The 24,958-nt window shown below is 43.0% G+C and overlaps 1 non-coding gene and 1 pseudogene across 1 annotated transcript; both read left to right on the plus strand.

Annotated features, from left to right (window-relative positions):
- The first annotated feature begins 4,730 nt into the window (after positions 1-4,730).
- On the plus strand, positions 4,731-4,834 carry LOC136135804 (U6 spliceosomal RNA). Its single transcript, XR_010656642.1, has one exon. It is a non-coding gene; the product is annotated as a U6 spliceosomal RNA (small nuclear RNA).
- Positions 4,835-15,679: 10,845 nt separating this feature from the next.
- LOC136135375 (ran-specific GTPase-activating protein pseudogene) lies at positions 15,680-24,504 on the plus strand (annotated as a pseudogene).
- The last annotated feature ends 454 nt before the right edge of the window (positions 24,505-24,958 follow it).

Raw genomic sequence — 24,958 nt, forward strand, 5'->3', positions numbered from 1 at the left:
CTCACCCCACTCCAGTTCAAGGGGAAGAACAAAGCACACTGCTCTGTGACACTAGATTAGCGACCCACACAGTTCAGCCAAGCTCTGAGTTCACTCTCTGCAGCTAATACGGCTTCTTGAACAATGAACTTGAGTGCGTTGTCCCACCTAATCTCACAACTTATCATCTCCACTAGAACCCAACTAGTCTCAAAAAAGAAAAAGACGAAAAAACGAAAAGAAAAAGAAAGGACCCTGTAACTAATGTGAAGGAAAATGCTTAACAATGAAATTAATGCTGATTGCAAATGTAACCTTCAAGATGCACAGAACCCAGTAATCCCTCAAAGAACAGAGAATACAATCTGATTGCTTTTGAATGTCAAATGCACCTGCAAGAAATAGGTATTTAAATTGTCAGGGCAGGCTCTGTACTAAGAATCCAAACTTAATTTTAAAAACCTAAGTCATGTTCCCATCCCTCTCAATTCTGTCAAAATTAGACCTTTATTTCTCTCATTTTTAAGTGACTCACACTTCAGAGGCAATTCTTCAGCCTGACTGTGAGATAGAACCAGCCGCCTGGTGCCTGGGTGCAAACCTCGGGTCTGCAACACCTTGGTTTGTTACTTAACCTTTTCATGCCTCAGTAGCATCAACTATGAATGGGATCATCAGAGCACCTACCTCACAGGTTTGTGGAGAACTGCACCCAGCACAGGGTTAGTACCATGTCAGCGTTAGGTATTATGAGCAATGGTCGTATGTGACTTTCAGATAATTTCTTGAATACACTGAGATAGGGATCACCATGCACCCTTTTAATGGATGAGGTGACTGCACATTTCAGAGGGCTGTATCATCACAGAATGTATTGTCAACCTGGCTCTCTTGCTGCTAGGTCTGACCATGTGACCACATACTGGCCAATGAAATATAAATGGAAGTGTTCTATGGAATTTCCAGGAAGGCTGCAGAAACTGAGGGAGCTGCCTCCACTAAGAGGCCTCCCTTCTGTTGCCCATCTGGACTGCAGACATGGTGGCCAAAACTAAACTGTCCTCAGAGTGACCTTGAAAATGGAAGCCACAGGATTAGGAGGATGAGACAGAAAGATAGGAACCTGGACTCTTGACAATACTGTGAAATCACAGAGGGCCTAACTCTGAATATTTTTGCATGAATTTTCACTGCTATATTTTATGTCAGAGTCACTTTACATTTTTGCTATAGATGGCCCAAACTATCCTAACTGATATATCCAAGAAACAGAGGTCCTCAGAACACACTTTTAGAAATCCCTGACCTTACAGCTTCCTAGACTTCTCATTAGTGTCATACACCCAACTTTGAAAAAGTATTTTTTTCTACAGAAAAAGAAGCATTACTTCTATTCAGATATAAAGAAATGTGACCTAACTTGCTCTTCTCCAACAACGATGAACACCCACTTTCCTAAACACCCACCTTGCTTGTGGGGCTTTAGATGATTATAATAATCATTTACTGATGAAAAGCAGAGAGCCAAATATTAGGAAGTAAAACTACCTAGTGAATTCTGCCCATGCACTTACCCCCCTCCCCGACCCTGCCCTGCTCACTGCCTCACTCAGTGAAGGAAAACGTACCTGGCTTCCCATCATGACTTTCCCACGTGGCTCCTCCTTAAACATCCAATTACAAAGAAATTTATTTGTTTCAGCTTTTTCCTCAGGGAAATCCAGAAATTAAATCACTTCGCCAACAAGGCCAGGAAAACAAATCATTTGTGTTGTGGCTGAGCCATAAGGCTCGCTTCTTAAACACAAGCAGAGTCTGCCCAGCTTTGCTCTCACAGAGCCATTTGGGAGACGAATTTTATGGCAGCAGCTGAAATGTTTCTACCAAAACAACACCTACACTGTGCTAGAGTTATTTTCAGAGGAGAAGGTTTCCCCTACTGCTGTTTAAATTGTGAAAATGTGTAGTTGAAAGCGTAGGCGCATGTGAGTCTGGGGCTGCAGCCCTGGTGGGGGAACTTAGCTGCCACTCCTTGAATGGGTGACCTTGGCCAGATCATTTAACCTCCTTGACCTCGGGTCCTCATCATTAAGTGGGACTCTTAGCACCCAGAGAGTTGTCCTGAGAACTGATGAGATAATGCATGCTTAGCTCCGTGTCTACATGATAAGTGTTCAAAAAGCAAGGGCTGTATTAATGCCTATCGAATTTGATGCTAAATACCTGAATACCTCAGAAAATAAAGATATAAGAACCTATGGGGGACTTCCCTGGTGGCGCAGTGGTTAAGAATCCGCCTGCCAATGCAGGGTACATGGGTTTGAGCGCTGGTCCAAGAAGATCCCACATGCCGCAGAGCAACTGGGCCCATGTGCCACAAGTACTGAGCCTGTGCTCTAGAGCCTGTGAGCCACAACTACTGAAGCCTGCACACGTAGAGCCCGTGCTCCACAGTAAGAGGAGCCACCACAATGAGAAGCCTGCTCACCGCAACATAGTAGCCCACGCTCTCCGCAACTAGAGAAAAGCCCACACGCAGCAAGGAAGAACCAATGCAGCCAAAAATAAATAAATAAATATTATTTTTTAAAAAAAGAAGAACCTATGGGTAAGCCATATTTAAAGATACCACATTAACATTAGTATAAAAATATAAATGTGTTTAATAGTGTATGTGCAGAAGCCACAGCACCTTAGTTACCCACAGACCACTTATGCAGGTTTTCCTGGACTCTCTAGGATGGGGTCATGGACAGGAAGTCAGGAAAAACTCTCCAAATACCTAATTAGGTATCATCAAGTCCACTTATTGGACTAATCCACTTATTGGCTAATTCATCAATAATGATACTTACTATTGTTGAGACTTCACCAAGTACTAGGCACCAAACAACACACTTCTCATGGATTAGCCATTTATCTTTCACAACTGCACACATAGAAACGTGTGGTGGACACTGTGATGCAATGACCAGACCACTCCGGGGACTGAAGAACTGATTCCCCTGCTACTCCGAGAGCTGCGACATAATGTAAAAAACTGCCCTCAACTGAAGAAAGCTGCTCCGCCCAAGGTCAAGCACCATCCCCTGTCAGCGGCCTCCAGTAGTCAACATCAGTGAATAAAGGCCAGACCCGCTTTAGAGCTCCCTGCGGGGTTGACTCAGGCTGCTGTTAAGACTGCATCGCAGCCCAGCTTCTCCCTCTGCCCAATCTCACATCCTTCCTTTCCCCTCCATAGGTGTTGCCCTTAAGAGACAGCATAGGTACTGCAATTACTTTCATCTTTCAGATGAAAAGAGTGGGTCTCAGAAAGGTTAAGAAAGCTGCCCAGCCACACAGCCAATGAGTGGTCTGGCTGGATTGGAACCCATATATTGTACTGCCAGAGCCCAGGCTCTAGATTATTCTGCTCTAGTGCTCAGTCAGGTTTGCATATTTACGTCCAATAAAGTAAACTGGTTAAGCTGGCTGGTGTCCTCAGAGTAGATGGCAAGAAGCAAATTAGAATGAGAGACAGCTGCAAGAGCAGGCAATCTCTGTTATCCGTCAAAACAATCCGAAAACAGAAACTACTCCAGATCTTTCAAGTCAAGAGCATGGTTACAGAGTGATGGAATGGCTGGTAGGCCACAGAGGGAACAGGAAGGCAGCCCAGAGACCAGCACCCGTGGAGAACTGCTAGCTTGCCTAGGCAGGAAGGATGATGGAAGGAAGAGGTGTTATCAGAGCCCAGAGACTGGGGACAACCAGCAAGGCTAGAACAGGATAGGCTGCTGTGGAAAAAGAAGTTTGGTGGGAGCAGAAACTATGGAAGAGACACAGCTGTTCCTAGAGATACCAAAGAAAGCAGAAAGGGGCCCGGAGAGATACCCTTACGTCTCCCCTTGGACACCAAAGGGCAAGAGAGCCTGGGAAATATGGTTCCTTGCAACATGGAGCAGAACAGGAAACAGTCAAGAATGGATCTGAGAACAAATCTATCTGAGCAGCCCCAAAATACAGCTAATCAACTGACAATAAGGAAGTATGGAGAAACACTCTGAAAATAAAATACAAGAATTTAAAAAGTCGGACTTCCCTAGCGGTCCAGTAGTTAGGACTCCACGCTCCCACTGCAGGGGGCCTGGGTTCCATCCATCCCTGGTGGGGGAACTAAGATCCCACAAGCCTTGTGGCACCACCAAAAAAAAAAAAAAAAGAATTTAAAAAGTATGTCTGTCAAAACTCAGTTTGATGGCAAGTAGTCCAACATACTCCAGCAGTCCTTAAGCAAACACAAAAAATAACAATAGAAAATGCCTTTCACTACATGGCTCTTTACAAGGCACGTTGCTGTATTACCACACAGTTCAATAACTGATGTCTAAATGGGTGCAAAGTTTCCGTTGTTTTCTGTTTAGTAAGTCAGGGGAATATACGTAATATTTATGGAAGTATTTCCATCATAAAAATATCTAGTTCATTTGATAATGCTTAACTGGGTAAAATTTCATGAGCAAAATTTGATTTATATAGAATAAATTGTTCCCCACCCCTGTCGGCTAAATTAGGTGTTAATGTAGCTCCTATTCTGGAAGGCTAGATCTGCCTTCATGATTCTATCTGCTGTTTGACAAAGCAGAAGCTAGAACACAAATTTTTTCCTCTCTTCTCGGAAGTCCTCTGCAGCAGAAATCCTTGGGAGTGTGGAGGGAGCAGAGGAGAGAAAACCCCGAAAACAAAAACATATCACCAAGGATTTCCCATCAGTGCTTGCTTCAGCAGCACAGATACTAAAATGAGAACAATACAAAGGTTAGCATGGCCCCTGTGCAAAGACCACGTGCCAATTTGTGAAGCAGTCCTCATTTTGCTTTCCTTTTCTAATGTTCACAGGTGAGGAAACAAAGGCTGTAGTAAGGGAAATGACTTACCCAACCGAGGGCCCTTCCCACTTCAAACCACACCCCACCTTTCCTCTGAAAAAAAAACAAAACAAAACTCCAGTCACAGTATTCAGCAACTCAGTTTTTAACTATCTACTTTGTCCTTCCAAAGACATCTATCATCTATTTTAAAAATTACTTTTATTATAGTCCCTCCAGAAGGAATGTGATTTGTTCACATACAATGATTGCAAACACAATTTCAGTCCCTTCCACCACCTCCCCTTCACCCCAAACACAGTTTCTTTGAGGTTATTAAAACCCAATGAGATTAAAGGAACATCTGGGTTCCAGGCTCAGCTTGGCTTCTAGCTAGCTGAGTAGTTTTAGGCTGGCCGGTTAACCTCTCTGAGTCTCTGTTTATTCATTTCCAACATAATGCAACTAGAACTAGCTGATGACCATAATCCTTTCAGCCCTGAAATGATTCCACAGAAAGAAAATAGAAGTCCTGTGGGGAACCAGATGAACACTCTCTCACTTGACCTGGGCCAGGCATCTATCTGTGAGATTGCTTATCAGAACTAAAAGTACAGTCTGTGGCCATGGCATAGTGAAAAGTCTGACCTCATTCCGCACTCTCAGTTGACTGTGATCTCAACAGGCAATTCTCAAGTTGGGTTCCAGGGTCTGACTGCAAACAGAGCCTGAGTCTCCTCCTTCCCTGTACCTACATTCTGCTACATAACCTTGCAGTGTCCTCCTACTCTAACTGGCCGTGTGACTCCCTTGACCAATGAGATATTAACACGATACAAGCAAATGCTGAAAAATACACGCACTGCTGGCTTCGCTCTCATTCTTGCTCCTCTGTCATGGCCAGGAGAACATGCTAGGTCTAGCGTGCCTCAGAATGAAAGCCATATATAGCAGAGACAAGTGACCCCCAGTCTTCCTAGATAAAGCTATCCTAGATCATTCAACAGCCAGCTGAACTCCCGGACATGTGAGCAAACCCAGCCCAGATCAGAAGAGCTGCCTGCCCAATCCACATCTGACCAGAGAGAGACACGTGAGTGAGATTAGCTGGAATCAGCCAAGTCCAGATCAAGATCAGCTGAACTCCCCAAACTTGCAAGCTGAATACATTTTTATTATTGTATTCCACTGAGATGTTATAGTTGCTTGTTACGCAGCATTACTGTGGCAATGGATAACAAGCTCTCAGCCAGACTATTAATGACTATTTCCAGAGTGAAGCTTCCTTAGTGGTGAAACAAGTGTGGCACACGCTACATGCCTTAATCATAAACATTCACAACAGACATGAATGCTTTCAAGGCTCTAAGAAGTCCCACAGTAAAGAAGTTTAACTTTGTCTAACTCATGTTTTCCTTAACCTATTTTACCAGAGACCCCCAAGTATGATTCGCTAATCAAATTCTCCCCCAACCTTAGATCCCAAGTCTGGGTCGAGCCTCTACCCAATCTTTTTGGGGTTAAGCCATGTATTTTGTTGTCTCTTCTGAGGTACTTAGTGGACCCTTCAAAAACAAATAAACAAAACAAAAAACTTAAAAGTATTTTGAAACTATGAAAGCTTATATTGTTTATAACCCAAGTCTAATTATAAATAAAGGGGAATATTCTGCAAATATCCAAAACCCATACATAGCCTCAGTCTAATTCCAACTTGCTCTATTAAAACTTGAAGAAAGCCTAAGACTGACCTTGCCATTCCCTCCTTAACATTCTTGAAAGGCAACCTGCTGCAATCCTCTTGTCGTGGTTCACAGCCTTTGATGATCAGGGCCTTTGATGATCCATCTCCTCTCCCGCTATTCTTCCTTCCCTCTATCTCCTTCCTAACGTATTACTACTCTCTGGTCTACATGCTACCCATGCTCAACTACTTTCAAATCCATCAAATGGCCATGAGCTACACTCTCCAGAACTTGGTCCTATTTGATGTGAACGTGAATTATGCAGCTTTGAAATAATATATTAAAAACATTAATATGGTCTCACATTAATTTGAATCAATGTTAAATCCACCCAAAATGTTAAAATTCTTCAAGAATTGTAGTTTCGAAGCTGGCCCAGACGAGGGAACGCTAAACTCTGTTTACTGAGTGGCCACAGGGTGGTGCCATATTAGCTGATAAAAGGAAATATCCACCATCTTTTGTCAGAATTATTCTTCAATTAGGGAAGTTCTGAATTTGCAAGGACTTCAGAAACACAACTCTTCTTCTGGAAACTCTTCTTCACCTCTTAACCATACCCAAGACCAAACACACAGTGTTCATCCAGCTAAACTTCAATTCATCCTTCCTGTATCAGTTGAGACAGTACTTCTTCCCTGAAACTTTCCCTGAAACCCCTAAAAACAGGTGATAACATCCTCCCACGATTGAATTTGCCTGATTTTAACATTTTTCCACTATAAATGCCTATCATTAGGTCTACTCTCCTTCATGGGAGAGATCCTAGCTTGCCTGGTTCATAGCATATGATCAATGAATATAAGATGGGTTCGTGTGTGGACAGATGGAATGGATGGATAGATGATGGATGGATGGGTATATGGACGGATGGGTGGATGTATGGATGGATGGGTGGATGTATGGATGGATGGATAGATGGACAGATGTATGTATGTATGGATGGATGGATAGATGGATGGGTGGATGGATGGAGGGATGGAGAAATCAACAAACAGGATGGGCCACTGAATAAAACATGACTGAATTTTGCTGTATATTCTCTCCTTATCCCCTCCCTTGTCCAACATTAAGGAAAGATAATTACAAGCACTAGGTAACAGCAGAGGAAAAAGAACGTTGATAATCTTATCAGTTGGATAAGAGAGATCATTATGAATTTAGAATTAAAACACAGACTTTTTGAAGTGAGGGCACTTGTCAAAAATACAACAGACAGTCAGGAAAAAAATGGTAGGACACAGTAGTGTCTTTCTTTTCCTAATCAAAGAAACTCTACTGAAAATACACCTTTTATTTTTTGGATATAAACATTTTAACTCATTTGTTCAAAGTGAAAGACTCTCTCCAAGAACTGTGCTTATGTAATGAATGTGACCTCTTCGATGGAAAAGATAAAGATGTAGGAAGGACTTTAGAGCTCCATGGGGTCAGATTTCCTGCTTCTCATCACAAAACTCACCAGAGAAATATTTTCGTTTCTCATTCACATTCACCTTGGACACCAAAGTTCACTGTCTTGGTTACCCCATGAGTTGGCCTTTTCAATTAGGACAGAACTGAGTTCAAACACAGATAAGACAATTTAAAACCAAAAAAGGCTTGTCTCTGATGTTTCTTCTCGCATGCCTTTTGACTCCAGACCAAACACCCAGTATATCTCTGGCACTTTTAGGCAGAGATAGGAAAATTGCTCTGCCATTGACTTAAACATCCTGCCAAATGATGCCAGGCAATAGCCTTAGGGAATGTCACATGGACGATCATTGGGCTATGTGTGTGTACAGCCTCATTCTCTAGGCTTTAATTTTATTTGAGCTTTCTTTTGACCCTTTATAGACAGTGCACTTGAAAACAAGGGCTGTACAGTGTTTGCACCAGCCAGAAAAACCCCAAACAATTTTCTATGGATTGTTTTAACCCTCGAGTTAAGCAAAGGCATAATGTTCTCCAAGGCTGCTGTTCTCCAAGTTGCCGTGTGCTCTACTTCCCTACTGTCTGAACTCCCTTAAAAGGCCCCACCTAAAAATATAAATAAGAACCTGGCCCTTTAGTCATATCATCAACAAACCACATGAATGTTGGCAGCAGGGGACACCATCACTGGTCCTCCCAAATCTCAACCTTCAAGATGCGGTAACAGCCCAGCTTCTTGGAGCTGCTCTGTCCTTCAGAAGCTTGTTAAACTTTCAAGAACTCATTCGGGTCTCCTACAGCCTATTTTTCTGCATGCATTCCTTCCAAAGACATATGCATCCCCTGGGAAGAGATGAAAGTGATACCAAATAAAACAAAAGCAAACTTCAGAGGGATCTCTCAAGTAAATGTTCCCAAATAAAGAACAATTTCTGCACATTGTTCTTCCCTTTCTCTCTTTAACCCCCCTCAGTCTCTCAAGGTTGTTTATTTATTTATAAAAAGCACCTACCAGGTAACAAAATCAAGATCCCTTTTGCGGAAGGAAGCCCAGGCAGCTGTTTCCCAGAGACCATGAACTATCGTCACCAGGTCTCCCAGAGGCACAACTGAATCCACCCTGTGCTTCTTGCCTATGCTGTTCCTTACTTGGCCATGAACAGTTGCAGTCAGCCCCAGCAGTCTCTGCACCCTGTATAGTATAATCTCCTAAAACATCAGCTGAGAGTTTAGGGGCCAAATTTTAAAATAGCATCCAATTAATAATCCTAGTAATAATGAAAGAATTGCCAAACTGCTATGTTAATTCTGAAGCACAAGTGGAAGTTCAGCTAAATGAAGTGAAGCTATTCCTCCACACCCCTCCCCACATCACCATTTAAAGGTTCCATTTAGTAATGGAAATTTCTGGAACTAGATAATGCAACATGTTAGCATTTTTACTTTTTAGGTTCTATTCACTTATTCAACATTTACTGAGTGCTGACTATCCCTGGATATGAAGATAAAAATTATTGACAGCTGATCTCAAAGATGTCACAAAAATGCCACTCGAAAAAGAAGCTGCTAACAGACTTTTGTTCATTCACCTAACAAGTGATCACTGAGTCCCTGGTGCTGTGCAGGCACTGAGGCTGCCATGGTGAGTGATACAGACAGAAATCCCTGCTCTCATGGAGCCTCCCTTCTGGAGAGGCAGACTGGCACACAGATAAGTAAACAGTCTGGGTATCAGAAGACACTAAAGGCTGTGGAGGGAAAAGGGTAAAGTAAGGCAGCAGGCCCAGAGTGAAAGTCAGGGGGATGGCCATGTTAAACAGGAGGGTAAAGAAAGGCCCGACTGGCAAAGATTGGAAGGAGGCGAGGGAACAAGTCCTACAGACACTGGGAAGAAGAGTGTTCTAAGCAAAGGGAGAACGTGCAAAGGTCCTGGGGGCAGTGTGCCTATGTGTGTGAGGAGCAGCAACTGGCAAGGGTGCAGCACAGAGTGAGCGAGGGAAAGCAGTGACCGATGAAGGGGCTGGGCCAGGCCCCAAAGGCCCTTTGAAGGGCTTCAGCTTATGTTCTGAATGAGGCAGGAAGCCACTGCAGGCCAGAAGCAGAGCTACAGGATCTGACTTACACGCAAAGGATCACCTGGTCTGCTGTGTGGAGCAGAGACTGCAGGTGGCTGAGGACACAAGCAAGACCAGCCAGATGGCCACTGCAGCACTTGGGCAGAGGACAGTGGTGAGTGGACCAGAGGTAGTGAGGAAGGTGATACAAACTGGTAAACTGGGGATGTTTTCTATACCAACAAATAACTTATTGATCAACTACACGTCTGTATTTGAAGGTTATACAGGTTCGTTATTTTCCTACTTAAATGCCCAGTAAAACTCCAAATTTGTGTTCATTGGGTTTACTTAGTTCACCAGGTTCTGATGATGCGTTAATTTCTATCCCCAGCCTTTATCTTTCTACCGACCCCCAGTTATCCACCATTGCTTTAAGATATCTCATTCCTCTGGTCCACTCCACCTTGGCATCCATTCCCAACCTTGGTACTGGTGATTGTGGAACTAAGTTTCCATTCACCCCAGCTTCATATCCCTTTGTTTCTTCCTTTGTCTTCTCCACTGTGAATCGAGACGTGGAACTACCAGTTCTTCCTCTGAACCCTATATTTTTGGTAAGAGTACAGCACCGTCCGTTTTTTATTTTATTGAAGTATAGTTGATTTGCAATGCTTCAGGTGTACTGCAAAGTGCTTCAGTTATACATACATATATATGTGTGTATACAGATGTGTGTATGTGTGTGTATATATATTCTTTTTCAGATTCTTTTTGATTGTAGGTTATTACAAGATGTTGAATATAGTCCCCTGTGCTTTACAGTAGGTCCTTGTTATCTATTTTATATATAGTAGTATACTATAGTATATATAGTATCTGCTAATCCCAAACTCCTAATTTATCCCTCTCTCCTTCTCCCCTTTGATAAGCATAAGTTTTTTTCTATGTCTGTGAATCTGTTTCTGTTTTGTAAATAAGTTGATTTGTATCACTTTTTGTAGATTTCACATATAAGTGATATCATACAATGTTTGTCTTTCTTTTTCTGACTTACTTCACTTAGTATGATAATCTCTAGGTCCATCGACATTGGTGCAAATGACATTATTTCATCCTTTTTTATGCCTGAGTAATATTCCGCTATATAAATATGTACCACATCTTCTTTACCCATTCATCCGTTGATGGACATTAGGTTTCTTCCATGTCTTGGCTATTGTGAATAGTGCTGCTATGAACACTGGGGTGCATGTATCTTTTTGAATTAGAGTTTTCTTCTTTTCTGGATATATGCCCAGGAGTTGGATTGCTGGATCATATAGTAGATCTATTTTTAGTTTTTTAAGGAACCTCCATACTGTTCTCCATAGTGGCTGCGCCAATTTACATTCCCACCAGCAGTGCAGGAGGTGAACCCTATTTTGTACACTTCCCTCCCTCTCAGTTTCTCCTGCCACCACTGTGGTGTCAACCACTACAACCTTCCAGGCAGTCTCACTGGCTCCAACCTCTCCCTCATCAAAACCCCCTTGCTAATTGTGATCGAAATAACATTCTGAAAGTAGAGGTTTTATGATGTGACTTCCTCTGCTTGCAAGCATTCAGCACCTGTAACTTGGCCTCCAAGGGTCTCACCCAAAGGCTAGGGGTCTCTTCATAGCCCTCCATTCTCCAACTTCTCATCCCTACCCTACAAGGCCTTCACTCCCTCTGGAGTGTGAAAAGGGCCTTCTTGCTTTTTCTCTCACTTTAACTTTCACACATGGGGCTTTCCCAGCCTGTAAGGCCCTTTCTCTCTCTCCCTTCTGTGCAAACTTTCCTAAATCAACTCATCCATGGGGACTAGCTCAAATTATGCTTCCCTTATAAAAACACACTGTAACTACCCCAGCCCCTATTCAGGTCAGGTCCTATTATGGCCCTCTTTATCTGACTCTCTCATTATTAGGACCTCATGACACAGGTGCATGCCATATTTCCTGGGTAGGTACAAACTTCATGGTCATGGACCAACTTGTATTTCTTTACACCTGCCACTGAGATACAAAATTCAATACATATTTACTGAATTAAATTATTTCAGTGAAATAGATTAACTGAAACAATGTCACCTTCCATCTTAGTCTCTGAAAGTGTGGAATTGAAAACCTCTAGAATTCAAAAGGATACAGAATCTTTGAATAAAACAGAATCTGAGTTATTTCTTACTCTATCTTTCTATTTCTCTTCTGCCATTTTTATTATTTGACTCACTTTGTTTTTAGATAGTGTGCAACAGAAGAATTGGACAAAAAGTTACGGCTGGGGTTATCTCGAGATTATGCTCCCAGCATATCACATCCCAAATTGTAATCTAACCGATATTTGACTTACAAACAAGACACTGGCCTAATGGGAGAGTAAGCAGGAATGGAATGCACAGCTCTGGCCCCAAAAAGTTTGGCCATCACTGAGATCTCTGAGTACAGAACTGGGGCCACATGGTGCTAGAAGCAAAAAGAAAAAGAAGTTGGCTTTTCACCAGGCACTTATGAATCAATTTCCAGGCAGGAATTCCTGCTACATTTCAGAAACTACCACACAGCCTCCACTAGCATGCCTTAACAATAGGACTTCACTGACTCCTAAATCACCATGGTGGGGGGCGGGGGGCACTCCCTGAGAAATGCTGTCCTTGTAGTCCCCAAAACAGGCTGCTCTTAACTTCTCTCATCAACACAAAGCTTCTCTCCACTTACTCCTTCTTCAAGGCAACTACCTCCAAGTTTTAATTCATGCCAACAAGTAGTTGCCAGCACCCAACCTGAGCCTGAGCCACGCACAGTCACTGATGCCCTGAGGACAGACACGCGCCTTTGTCTCTAAAGCCCACAGTGGGAGGCAAATGGTGATCAAGCAGACACACAGGTACACAATTACAAACTCTGATTAGTGTGATGAAGGAAACTGAGATGGAACAGGGCATGAGACTTAATCCAAAGGGTTCCACACTCCTCTGAGGAAGCGACACTTGAGCTGAGATTTGAAGAGTAAGTTAGAAGCTAAATGACAGATGGGGAGAGAGAAGAGACACTTCTTGTCCAGGGCAAGGACAGAGGGCAGGAGGGAGAACAGTGCACAGGAGTAACTTAAAAAACAAAACAAAGCAGGGAGGGGATGACTCAAGAAGTCAGAAGGTAGGTCAAGCAGAGCTTTGTGGAACATGGAAAGAAAAGAACTCTCTAGCCTCGGAGGGATGGGCAGGACCTGAGAATTCCTTCAAATCCCCCTAATGCTCTCATGTGCCATTGCCTACTCTGACCGCAGTACCCGTGACATAACCCATCCCACTTCAGCCCTTCAAAGAAAATCCTCAGTAGCACAAGACTTGGCCCTCTCAACCCGTCGATGACTGGACAGCCAGCAACCAATATGAGTGTCTCTTGGAAGCATCTGAACTTGGGAGCATTTGAACCTGGGAGCTCTGCAGACACAGAGGCTATATAGCCAGCTGGTGATGAACACTGAACTAAAAAGCTTCCATGCAGTAGGGCCTGAGGGACATGTTGGGCATATTGAGTCCCATACAAAAGAAAAAGAAAAGTATTTGTAAATTGTTCATCACTCTTCCCAAGTCTATTTCCCCTCTCTGGGAAGCTAGCCCTGTGACTGCTTTGACCAACAGAACACAGTGGGAATGGTCACCCAGGACTTCTGAATCCTGGCCTTCAGGGCTCCGGAAACTTCTGCTTTTGCACGTATGTAATGCTCCCTCTTGTCATCCGGCCCCCAGGCTGAGAGAAGCCCAAGCCACATGGACAGGAAGAGCACGCAGGTGCTCCACTGGCATCCCAACTGGGCTCCCATTCTACAGCCAGCATCAACTGCCTGCCACGTGGGAGTGTCAGGTTGAATATTCGACTCATTTGAGCCCCCAGATAACTAAAGCCCCAGCAACACCATGTGGAGCAGAAGACCCACCCAGCTGAGCCCAGTCAGACTCCTGAGGGGTACTAAATGGTAGTGGTTGTTTTAAGCCAATAAGTTTTGAGGTAGTTAAAGCAAGAGATAACTAAAGCAGAAATAGAGCAAGGTAGAAAATAAAATCAGGAAAGAATAAGGCAGAGATGCAGCCCCTGCATGACAGGGGAGTTCAAGCTTAATTCTGGGCTTTCCCACTCTAGTTCCATGACACTTGATCAGACTTTGTTCCTGTCTCTGTAATCCACAAATCTAAACTTCTTGACATTAAATGGTCTTTAACATGACCAGCTTAAAGGCTTTCTGTTCATAAAGGCTTTAGCTATAATACCCCCATATTACAGTCACCGTTTTGTTCATGCCTCTGCAGAGGAATTCTTATTTATCAGTGTCCCATGAAGTAACCAGCACTCGTTACTGGTTCACTGTCTACAACTATGGAATTGATAAAACAGTCTTTACCAATTCCCTGCCTTGGGATATCAAGATTACTAATCCTAAAGGTTTAGGGACAAGAATAATTAGAAGGAATAAGGCTCAAGTATCTCTTATGGCAGGGGTGTCAGATATGTTCTACTAAATGGGTGATCGTGAAATATGGATGCTAACATAAGCATTAGTAATTGAAAAGGTAATCCACCATATTTCCATATTTTAGGTAAATCTAAAGTGATACAAGGTAATTCTGTCATGATAAATTTGGTGTAAGGGAGCAGAAATCTGAGCAAAGGTACGTATTGATAGAAGACACCAATGGCTCTATCTCCCTCCTTTGAGATGCTCATGAATTAGAAACATGCATTGCTCAGTATTTAGAACATGTGCTCCATGAGGTCTAGCAATATGTTAACACCGAAGATTCTTAACTACATTGTTTTTGTTTTGTCTTCATCCCTAATATGTTTAGAGTATATGTGCCGTCTATATTATTTTAAGTGATTAGATTACTATTCTATCCCTTGGTCTCAAGTCCAGGCACTCCTCCAAAGGCTACCAGCATTTTGGCCAAATCATCATATGCCTCATTGATTCTCCAACCCACGAGGAAATTCCATACCTTCTTCCATACCATCTCCCCTTCTCTCCCTGGGAATCTCACTATCATGCTTCAAGACCCAACTCAATGTCACTGATTCTATGAAGCATTATATGACACTCCCAAGCTTAACTACACCCTCACTGAGATACACATAATACTTTGTAGACGCCTATACTACTTAAAATATTTATCATAATTATTTGTTTGAACGTCTATTTTCCCAACTACATTGTGATTTCCTTGAAAGCAGTGATCAAATACTATTCATTACAGACTCCATGGTGCTTAGCAAAGGGCCGGAATCACAGGAGGCCCTCTGTAAACACGTACAGAGGGAGTGCTTTCTGTTGCTATAGTGCCTTACTCCAAGCTGCTTGAAATGCCTTTCACACCAGCTTTTAAAAAAAATTTCCAAAAAGTGGATTATAACCCATTAGAGGGATGAGGAATAGAAGGAATTAGGAGGAAATGACTTATTTATCTAACATTAAAATACACGAGGGGTCGCAGGGCGGAGGGAAGAGCGGGCGGGCGGGAGGGAGGCACCGTCTCCAGAAGCGGAGGAAGGAGCTGCGAGCAGCCGCCGAGAGGCAGCGGAGCCCGCGACGACCGAGCCGGCGAGTAGCCGCCGCGCCTATGGCGGCCCCCAAGGACACCCACGAGGACCACCACACCTCCGCCGAGAATGCTGACGAGTCCAACCATGACCCCCATTTTTTGCTAATAGTTTCTCTTCCCGAGCAAGAAATTAAAACGCTGGAAAAAGATGAAGAGGAATTTTTTTAAAATGCAGGCCAAGCTGTTTCGGTTCGCTTCAGAGAATGACCTCCCGGGGTGGAAGGAGAGGGGCACCGGGGACGTCAAGCTGCTGAAGCACGAGGAGAAGGGGACCATCCGCCTCCTCAGGCGCAGGGACAAGACCCTCAAGATCTGCGCCAACCACTGCATCACGCCGGTGATGGAGCTGAAGCTGTACGCGGGCAGCGACAGCGCCTGGGTCTGGAATACCCACGACGACTTTGCCGACGAGTGCCCCAAGCAGGAGCCATTAACGCGGAGAACGCGCAGAAATTCAAAACGAAGTTTGAAGAATGCAGGAGAGAGGCTGAAGAGAGAGAAAAGAAAGGATCTGGCAAAAATGGGAGTACCGAGGAAGTAGCTGAGAAGCTAAGAAGCTCTTTAGGTGAAAGAGGGCAAGGAGCCCGAGGACGAGACCAAGGAGGCGCAATGGGTCGTGACCCGTTGTGTCCTTTGTCCCTGTCTTTTCACTTTTTCTTTTTTTTTTAATTTGCCCTGCCCCTTCTTTTTGGTTTGTTTTTATTCTGTTTTGTTTTCACAAGGGACTTTATATAAAGAACTGACTTCCAACAACAACAAAAATACATGAGAGAAATCTCTGAAATTTCCAGATGGGTAGAGCCCCTTCACCCTTCTGTTTCTATGAATTACCTATTATTCCATCTGATAGAGTCAGATACATTATAATTAACTGCATACATGGTCCTAATAAGGCAGAGCTTCTGATTTTCAAGTCACTACTCAGAGGAGACCAAACAAAAAAGTTCACCAATTACAACGTAAGGCAGCCCTCCAAAAAGTCTTCTTTAATAAGCACCACTTCTTTTGTTAATGCATCCTACCTGCTGAGTGTCCTTAGGGCTCAAGTACAATTTACACTTCATTATCTTATATCTTCACACCGTCTCTAGCTGTTTCATCTCATCCAATTCTGTCTGGAGAGCAAACTCTTCAAAATGGTGTCTCAGCCAAGGTCCCAGCAGGAGACAGACGGAACACACACAGGAGACAGCTGAGGGCATTTAATAAGGGATTATTTACCAGGTGTGGGCAGGGCTTGAGGAAGACAACCAGGGAATCTGAAGAGCCCTAGGCCAGAGGGGCAGGAAGACAGAGCCACCGGAACGCAGTGAAAGTGCTGTGGCTACAGGAGGGGTTGCCGGACAGACTCTGTGGCTTCCGGGAGGACGACAGAGACAACCATCAGCCCAGTGTCAAGAAGAAACCTGGGGGGATAGAGGCTGACCTCATTCATGTTCCTCCTCCATCCAATCTTCTGCTCTAGCCTCCCACTTCCTGAATCCGTGCAGACGCCTGAGGGCAAGGAAGCCCATCAACGCAGCATCTAATGCTCCATCTGCAGACATGAGCACATGCAGAAGGTGGAGCGCAGATCAGGAGGGCCAAACAGAGACTATCCAACACTGATGGTATCACAGGCAGTACCTACTTCTCAGCCCCACCTACCCCCTACTAGAGCACTAGGCGCGCAGATGGTAAGAACAGAAAAGAGCCAAGACGGGATGTTTGTCAGAATCGCACTGTGTGTAGGAACCTCCACTTACACCCATTTCCATTTCCTGTGAGCCTGCAGAAGTGACCCCTCCACAGCCCCTCGGCACTCAGCTCCCACACACACCGACAAGGCCTTACTCTAGGACCCGAGACTCTGATGGTAGGCTTTTCATCAAGTGCCTACAAGACCTCCAACAAATAGCCCAGCTCTTCACTCCTGCAGAAGACTACTGTGAAGCCTATTCTACACTGCCTCCAAAACACAGTGCTCTGCAGACAGCACTCCGTTGCCCCCAGTGGGATCAACCTGAGGTCCACACACCCTATATTGGCTGCATTTCCTTCCTTATCTCACATCCCCACTCCCCTACTTGTGCTTCCTGGGACTGTCTGACAAGTAAGCTATTTGCACCCCAACCCTCATCTCAGGCCAGCTTTGGGAGAAGACAATCCACAACCCATGCCTCTGAAAGCAGACTTATGAAGAATGTGTGAGAGTGTGGGCACGTGTGCATGTGTGGCACTGGCCCTGCCTGTGGTTACTCTGCACCCAAGGAAAAATGTATTGAACTTGAAGTCAAACAATGTGACTTCTAAGTCTCTGACTTGGCCTTGAACTTGCTCTGTGAACCTTAGCAAATAACAACCTCCCCAGGCCTTGATTTCCTCATCTGTCCAATGAACTCAGATAAGAGGACCTTTAAGTTTCTCATCCAGCTTTAAAGTTTGCTAAAAATTTTCAGCAGTAAAAGGGACATAAATCATACAGCCCAACAGTGGACTGACACAAAATTCCATTCTTTGGTGTGTTTTCTTAAAGTTAGGTAATTCAGAAAAAGCAAAAAGCACTTTTGTATTACCATAAAAAACTTCTTTTTTTTAAATTTATTTTATTGAGGTATCATTGATTTACAATGTGTTAGTTTCTGATGTACAGCAAAGTTATTCAGTTACACATACATAAGAAAATAACTTTTAGAAATTAAGAACTAAACCTGTCAACCAAATGGCCATTAGATACTAATTTAAGTCAAAATTCCTAGCTTTGACAGCATACATATAGTCAATTATTCTTAAACTTATAAATCTTGTATAAACATCCATTGACCACCATCTTACTCCATTATAGGAAAAACCTATAAAAAATCGAGACTGGAAATTTTGTATAAAGTAAGCACCTCAAGAAATGGAGATCTGCTTTATAGTTGTGGTTCTGCCAAAACTTTGTCTCACTGAGCAAATCATTTCACTTCCTCATTCCCCACACCCAGTAGCACCTCCAAGAGGGGGACCTAGGGTCCTTCCATAAGCAGTGATCAACTGGTGAGTTAAAGAAGGGCCCTCGGCTTTAGTTTTATTAAATGGAAAAAAAAGGCATAATAGGGTTACACTATCTATACCATGTCAACACACTCTTCCTACTCTTCCTACTCTATCGTTCCCTCTTGAAATGAAACAGAATATAGTGACCTAAAGTTCTGCACCTCAGAATGATTCCATTCTTCTCTTAAAGCTATTGCCTCTGCCCAGAGTGGTCACCCTAGAGCAGTGCTTACCTACTTAGTGGCAGAAGCCACTGGGTCCCAAATTCCATAAACTGAATATTAAGGGAAAAAACAAAAACAAAAGTGCAGTGCTGGGCATGCAGTGCCATGGAATGAATGTTGTTTCCAGCTCTCATATTTAAGATAATGGCAAAAATCAGTCCAACCACTGGTCATGAGCAACACCGTTCTGACAGGTGACCAAGACCTTGTCTCAGTAATATCTGGAAACACATGACAAGCAAACAAAATGCCTGGAAGCAGGGTAGAAGGGAGCAGAGGAGGACATGGAGGGAGGAAGATGATAAGACAGCATTCAAAGGCTCTTTCAGGACTTCCATGCTGGCACAGTGGTTAAGAATCCGCCTGTCAATGCAGGGACACGGGTTTGAGCCCTGGTCCAGGAAGATCCCACATGCCACGGAGCAACTAAGCCCATGTGCCACAACTACTGAGCCTGCACTCTAGAGCCTGTGAGCCACAACTACTGAGCCCACGTGCCACAACTAATGAAGCCCGTGCACCTAGAGCCTGTGCTCTGCAACAAGAGAAGCCACTGCAATGAGAAGCGCACCACAAAGAGTAGCACCCTGCTCGCCACAACTAGAGAAAGCCCGCATGCGCAACAAAGACCCAATGCAGCCAAAAATAAGTAAATAAAATAAATAATCTTTTTAAAAATAAAATATATAAGGAACTCAAATAACTCAGTAACAAAAAATAACCCAACTTTAAAAAAAAAAAAAAAAAAGAAATGCTCTTTCACTTCTTTGTCTTACCCAGCATATTCATAACAAATGCACATCTGTAATAAAATGCAGAACCGGGCTTCCCCGGTGGTGCAGTGGTTAAGAGTCCACCTGCCAATGCAGGGGACACGGGTTCGATCCCCGGTCCAGGAAGATCCCACATGCCGCGGAGCGGCTGGGCCCGTGAGCCATGGCCGCTGAGCCTGCGCGTCCGGAGCCTGTGCTCCGCAACGGGAGAGGCCACAACAGTGAGAGGCCCGCGTACCGCAAAAAAAAAAAAAAAAAGTGCAGAACCTGAGAGTACAGTAAGCCTTTTAGAAGGACTATTAGGACGATGGAGGGGTCTTCCTAATTTTTCTCTTAGGCACAAAGAATTCAGAGTTTGTGGGTATGGGAAACAGAAGAGGGAGGATACAAACCAAAAGGAAAGTTCTAATTTTGCATCTTTGTGGGCAGACTATCTAAAAAATGGTTTCCTTCCAATTTCCTCCAACACGAAGAATGGTCAGCTGCTTCTCTATGATATTTCATATGAGTTTCAAGGTAAAGGAGGAAAGGAGGAGTTTCAAGAAGGAAGAGGAAAGAAGAAAATGAAGTTACACGATGTCAATTACTAAAAAGTTAGATATTAAATTATCTTACAGCCAATATAAATTTAAACAAAGTTATAAATACTAATTTATTATTTATACAAAAATTGTTAAGAAATAGTAAATTATCAAAAAGAAAATTATTAAATTACTTTGGAAATATTAGCATGAAGAGCTATAATCTACCTAATTGTCTACATCAGTGATTCTCAAAGATAATAGATTTACCTAGAAAACTTTCAGAAATTATGAAGCCTAGGATATACCAAAAACCAATTATATCAACATCTCTGGGGGGCTGGACAACCAACAACAGTATTTTTTGAAGCTGTACAGGTGACAGTGACAGGCATACAAGTTTGAGAACAACTGTTCTACATCATGCTGAGTTAATGTTGATGTAACTTAAGGCAAAAGACAGGGGCTTGAATCAATCCTTCACTTCTCTAAAACCTTCCCTTCCCTGGTTCTTACAGGTGGGCATCTGGGGCACAAAGCTTCATCTCCCCACTCCTCACATGCCTGAGGTTACCTCTCTACTCCCTCAAGCCACCTGAAATCAGATACTGATGCCTGTTATGGGGCTTATGGGGCAAAGAAGCCTGAGGAAGATCCCCCGGGAAGTGCAGTGACATTGAAATCATGTGCAGTGGGAACTGGTGACCACAGTGCCTTTGCAGGAAGGAGTCACACCCGCTAGCAAAGAAAACTTGCTGAGGGTGAGTCACGTACTGTTCTCAACGTGTGCAGCTCCACCCTCTTTTTCACTGGTTTTATTCAAACATTCATTCATTCACCCAAATGTTTACTAGACATGTGGTTTGGTCCTAGCTCACCTTGAATTCACAGCTTGAAGGGAAAACAGATTTCAAAAAGTAACTGCAACTCAGCGTAGTTAGAAAAATGGAAGTGAGCAGAGTCATAGTGATAAAATACACAAAGAACAAATTACCTCTGGGGAAAGGGTTTTCCAGACTGAGGGAAAGAGTCACAAGGTGAGAAGATATGAAAGCAGAAATCTATTTAGTACTGCATATGGAAAATGCACAAGCGATAAAAGGTCAGAGGTCAGTGTGAAGTCAGAAAGGGCACAACTATTTTGGCCTTACCCTAGAGCCAGTGACCACACTACTGACATTTTGGGCTGGATAATTCCTTATTGTGGGGGCCTGTCCTGTGATTGTGGGATGTTTAGCAGCATCCCTGGCCTCTACTCACTAGATAATAGCAACACCTAACACCCCCAATACAGTCATTAATGTCTCCAGACATTGCCAGTTGTTCCCCAGAAGCAAAATCACCCTTAATTGAGACCCACCGTCCTAGAGGCAGTGTGGACCTACTGCATAGGCAGAACAAAGTCAGAAATTTGCCTTTTAGAAAAAGCAGTCTGACAGCAGTATGGAGAATGAAGTGGAGTGAGGGGACATAAACTATAAATCCAGCAGATTTGTGTGCACATTTATAACCACTTTTATAAGGATATCAGAGAGTCCACCCTCTCAATGGACCTACTTTATACAATAGACTTTCAAAGAAGAATCAAGTGAAGTTTTTTGTTATGTTAACTGTTGTTACAATATGAAAACTTCCCAAAGTTCGCCTCTGGGTGGTGGGATTCTGGGTGATGGCTCTTTTCTTTATACTTTTCAGTATCTTCCACAACCTGAATGAATAAAAGAGCAATTACTTTTCAAGGTACCTTCCTCAGGTATACCCTTCGTGGAAATAAAAATATTGCATGCATAATACTCAGCTGCAGTGGTGGAAGAAAGAATCCCACAATATCTAACTCACATGCACACACACACACACGAACACACACACACATACATACACACATATACATGCACATGCATGCCTACCCTTGCTCACTGTACTTATGAAGACATCACAGCATCACAGCATTATGAAATGCAGTTTTCTACAAACCAAATGGACAAGGTATCTTTGCAGAATAATGTCCCTTTGCACACACTTTTTTGAAGTAGGGCATAATTTCCATTATCTATTGCTATGTAACTAACCACTGCAAAACTTACTGAGTTAAAACAGCAATAATTGATTATTTCTTACAATTCACTGGGTTGGCTGGGCTCATCTGAGCAGTTCTATTCCACGTGGTGTAGCTGAGGTCACTCCATAGGCTGCATTCAGTCAGAAGCTTGACTGGGGCTGGAACATTCAAGATGGCCTCTCATCCTTCAAGGTCTCTGTCTCTCTCCACATGGCTGATCAGTTAAGAGTCTAGCCTAAGCTTTTCTATAGCACCAAGGGTGGCTTCCAAGAAGGAGCATTCCCAGAGGACAAGCCCTAATGTGCCAGTGCTTACCAAGCCTCTGCTTGTATCATGCTTGCTAATGTCCCTTTGACCAAAGCAAGCTGTATGGTCAAGTCTAAAGTCAATGAGGAGGGGAATATACAAGGGCCTGAGTGATGGGAGGCAGAGGGGCCACCAAGGTATCAGTCTTCCACAGTTGGAACAGGGTTTCCTTGTAGACCACGTCTTTTTGGCCCAGACCTTCTGAACATCAACAGATTTATTAAAAACCAATGATTGTAGACATGAAATGATCCATACCAAATTAAAACTGAAGCTACCACACCTTCATGCCTTCCTTAAGCCAGCTCTCAGTACAGAAATAGAAATCATTCAATCTCATCAATTCATAAGAAAAAAGCATTTCAGAGGAAAATTCTATTTTTTTTTCCCTAAAGGACAGAAATACCAATGATGAAAGATTCCCTCACTAAAGATTAAGTACTAGTCTTCAGGTGAATTTGAAGATTTCATTTTTATAATACACTCACTGGACTAAAACAAACTGATCCAAATCTACTGTCAATTCCCTTCTTCCCAATTTTCCTCTTAGAGGAATCAATCTCTTCTGAAGAACCAGGTACAATCTAGGTACAAAACTTAGTTTTCATTGAAGACTAAGAAAAATCACACATCAATTGCCCTATGTAAAAATTATAATGTGCTTTAAACTAGTAGAAGGTCGCTTCAGGATTGTTTTAATGCATACTGTTACATTATTTTACTATTTTGGCACACAGGGATTATGAAAATGCATGCTCCAGAGGGGAAAGGCATCTCCATCATGACAACCTTCTAGTAGAGCAGTAAACACAACCCCAAAGTGGCAGGGATGCCCAGGAAAATACTGGGTGTCCCCTGGAATGGGTTTATCTTGTGGGTGGGGGCCCTGTTTTCCAAATGACCTACCTTCCGATATGACCAATGAGGAGGGCATTTCTGATTCTAATCTCACAGAGGAAGGGTGCCCATACCAGGGCGAGTGAAGACTGAACAGAGCTCCTAAATGAATCTGATGAGCTTGAAACAACAGCAAATTTGAAAGATTAACTTCGGCCATTCATTATTAAGAGAGGTCAGAAGATGCAGAACTAGTAGAAAACCTATTTAATAAGAATTACAAATAAAAAGTATTTGCAGGCCGTTTTCAAATAGCTCTAATCAATTTTTAGTGAATTTGGTGCAAGAACAGCACACAGAATTGTGCCAAGCTCAGTATTTATCAAATGAATAAAATATAACCCAATGGAAAAATGGCCTTGGAAATCTAGCCCAATAGTTTTCCACATGTTCTTGATAAAAATGGTGGAGGGCAAGAGATGTGGAGGAGGCAAGGAGCTGACTACTGCTTTATACCTTGGGCTTTCACGTGAATAAAGTTACTTCTACTATTAAAAAAAAAAAAAAATTCTACTACTACTACTACGGATCTATCCCAACATCCCTTTTTTATGAATTAAAAAAACAGAGATCCAGAGTAGTGAAACCACTAAACCAAGCTCAGACACAAAGAGTGGCAGTGTCATAGCTAGATCTCAGGTCCAGAGAGAAATATAACATATATGGTCAATCCCCAGTATTGCAAATTCACCTATCCGTAGGTCCTTAATGGACATGTGCAGAGAGGCAAAAAATTTGAGCCACTGATGCACACCATTCCAGCTGAGGTCAAACAAAGCTCTGCTCTACCTTCTTGATTCAGCTCTCACACCGTAAACAAGTGTTCTTTCTACAGTCTATGTAGTGCCATAGTTTTCAAAATTTTGTGCTTTTTGTTGATGATTTCACTCTTTAAAAGGCCCCCGAGCATCATGCTGAAGTGCTGTCTAGTGCTCCTAAGCTCAAGAAGGCTGTGATGTGCTTTACCGAGAAAATATACGTGTTAGACAAGCTTCATTCAGACGTGAGTTTTAGTGCTGCGGGCCGTGAATTCAATGTCAATTAATCAACAATACATATTAAGTACGATTTTTTTTAAACAAGGTTATATATCGATCAGCTGATCAAAATGTGACCAGAGGCTCATGGGAACCTATCCCCGCAAGTCCACTAAGAGCAATGGCTCTGTATTCACTAAGTCAACGTTCGTGGAGACTTTATGGAACATAACTATTGTAAATGAGATCAACTGCGCAACCGACACCTCTTTAGTTGTTGTTACCGAGGGCCTTGAACAATGCCTACTAGCACTCTTGAACCAGACAGCGGTAAAATACCATAGATAAAAGTTCCTCCTGTGCCCCCTGAGCACTTTGGTTTTTCTCATAACCAATGACGTGAGCTTTAAAAATTATATGGGAATTTTAACATTTTTCACTTATTTGGAAATTGACTATTATGCAGATTATCACATCATTTGATAGCCAAAGAATCAGGAAAGGAAATATCCTAGAAGTCAT

Source organism: Phocoena phocoena, chromosome 15 (assembly GCF_963924675.1).
Source record: "Phocoena phocoena chromosome 15, mPhoPho1.1, whole genome shotgun sequence".
Lineage (NCBI taxonomy): Eukaryota > Metazoa > Chordata > Mammalia > Artiodactyla > Phocoenidae > Phocoena > Phocoena phocoena.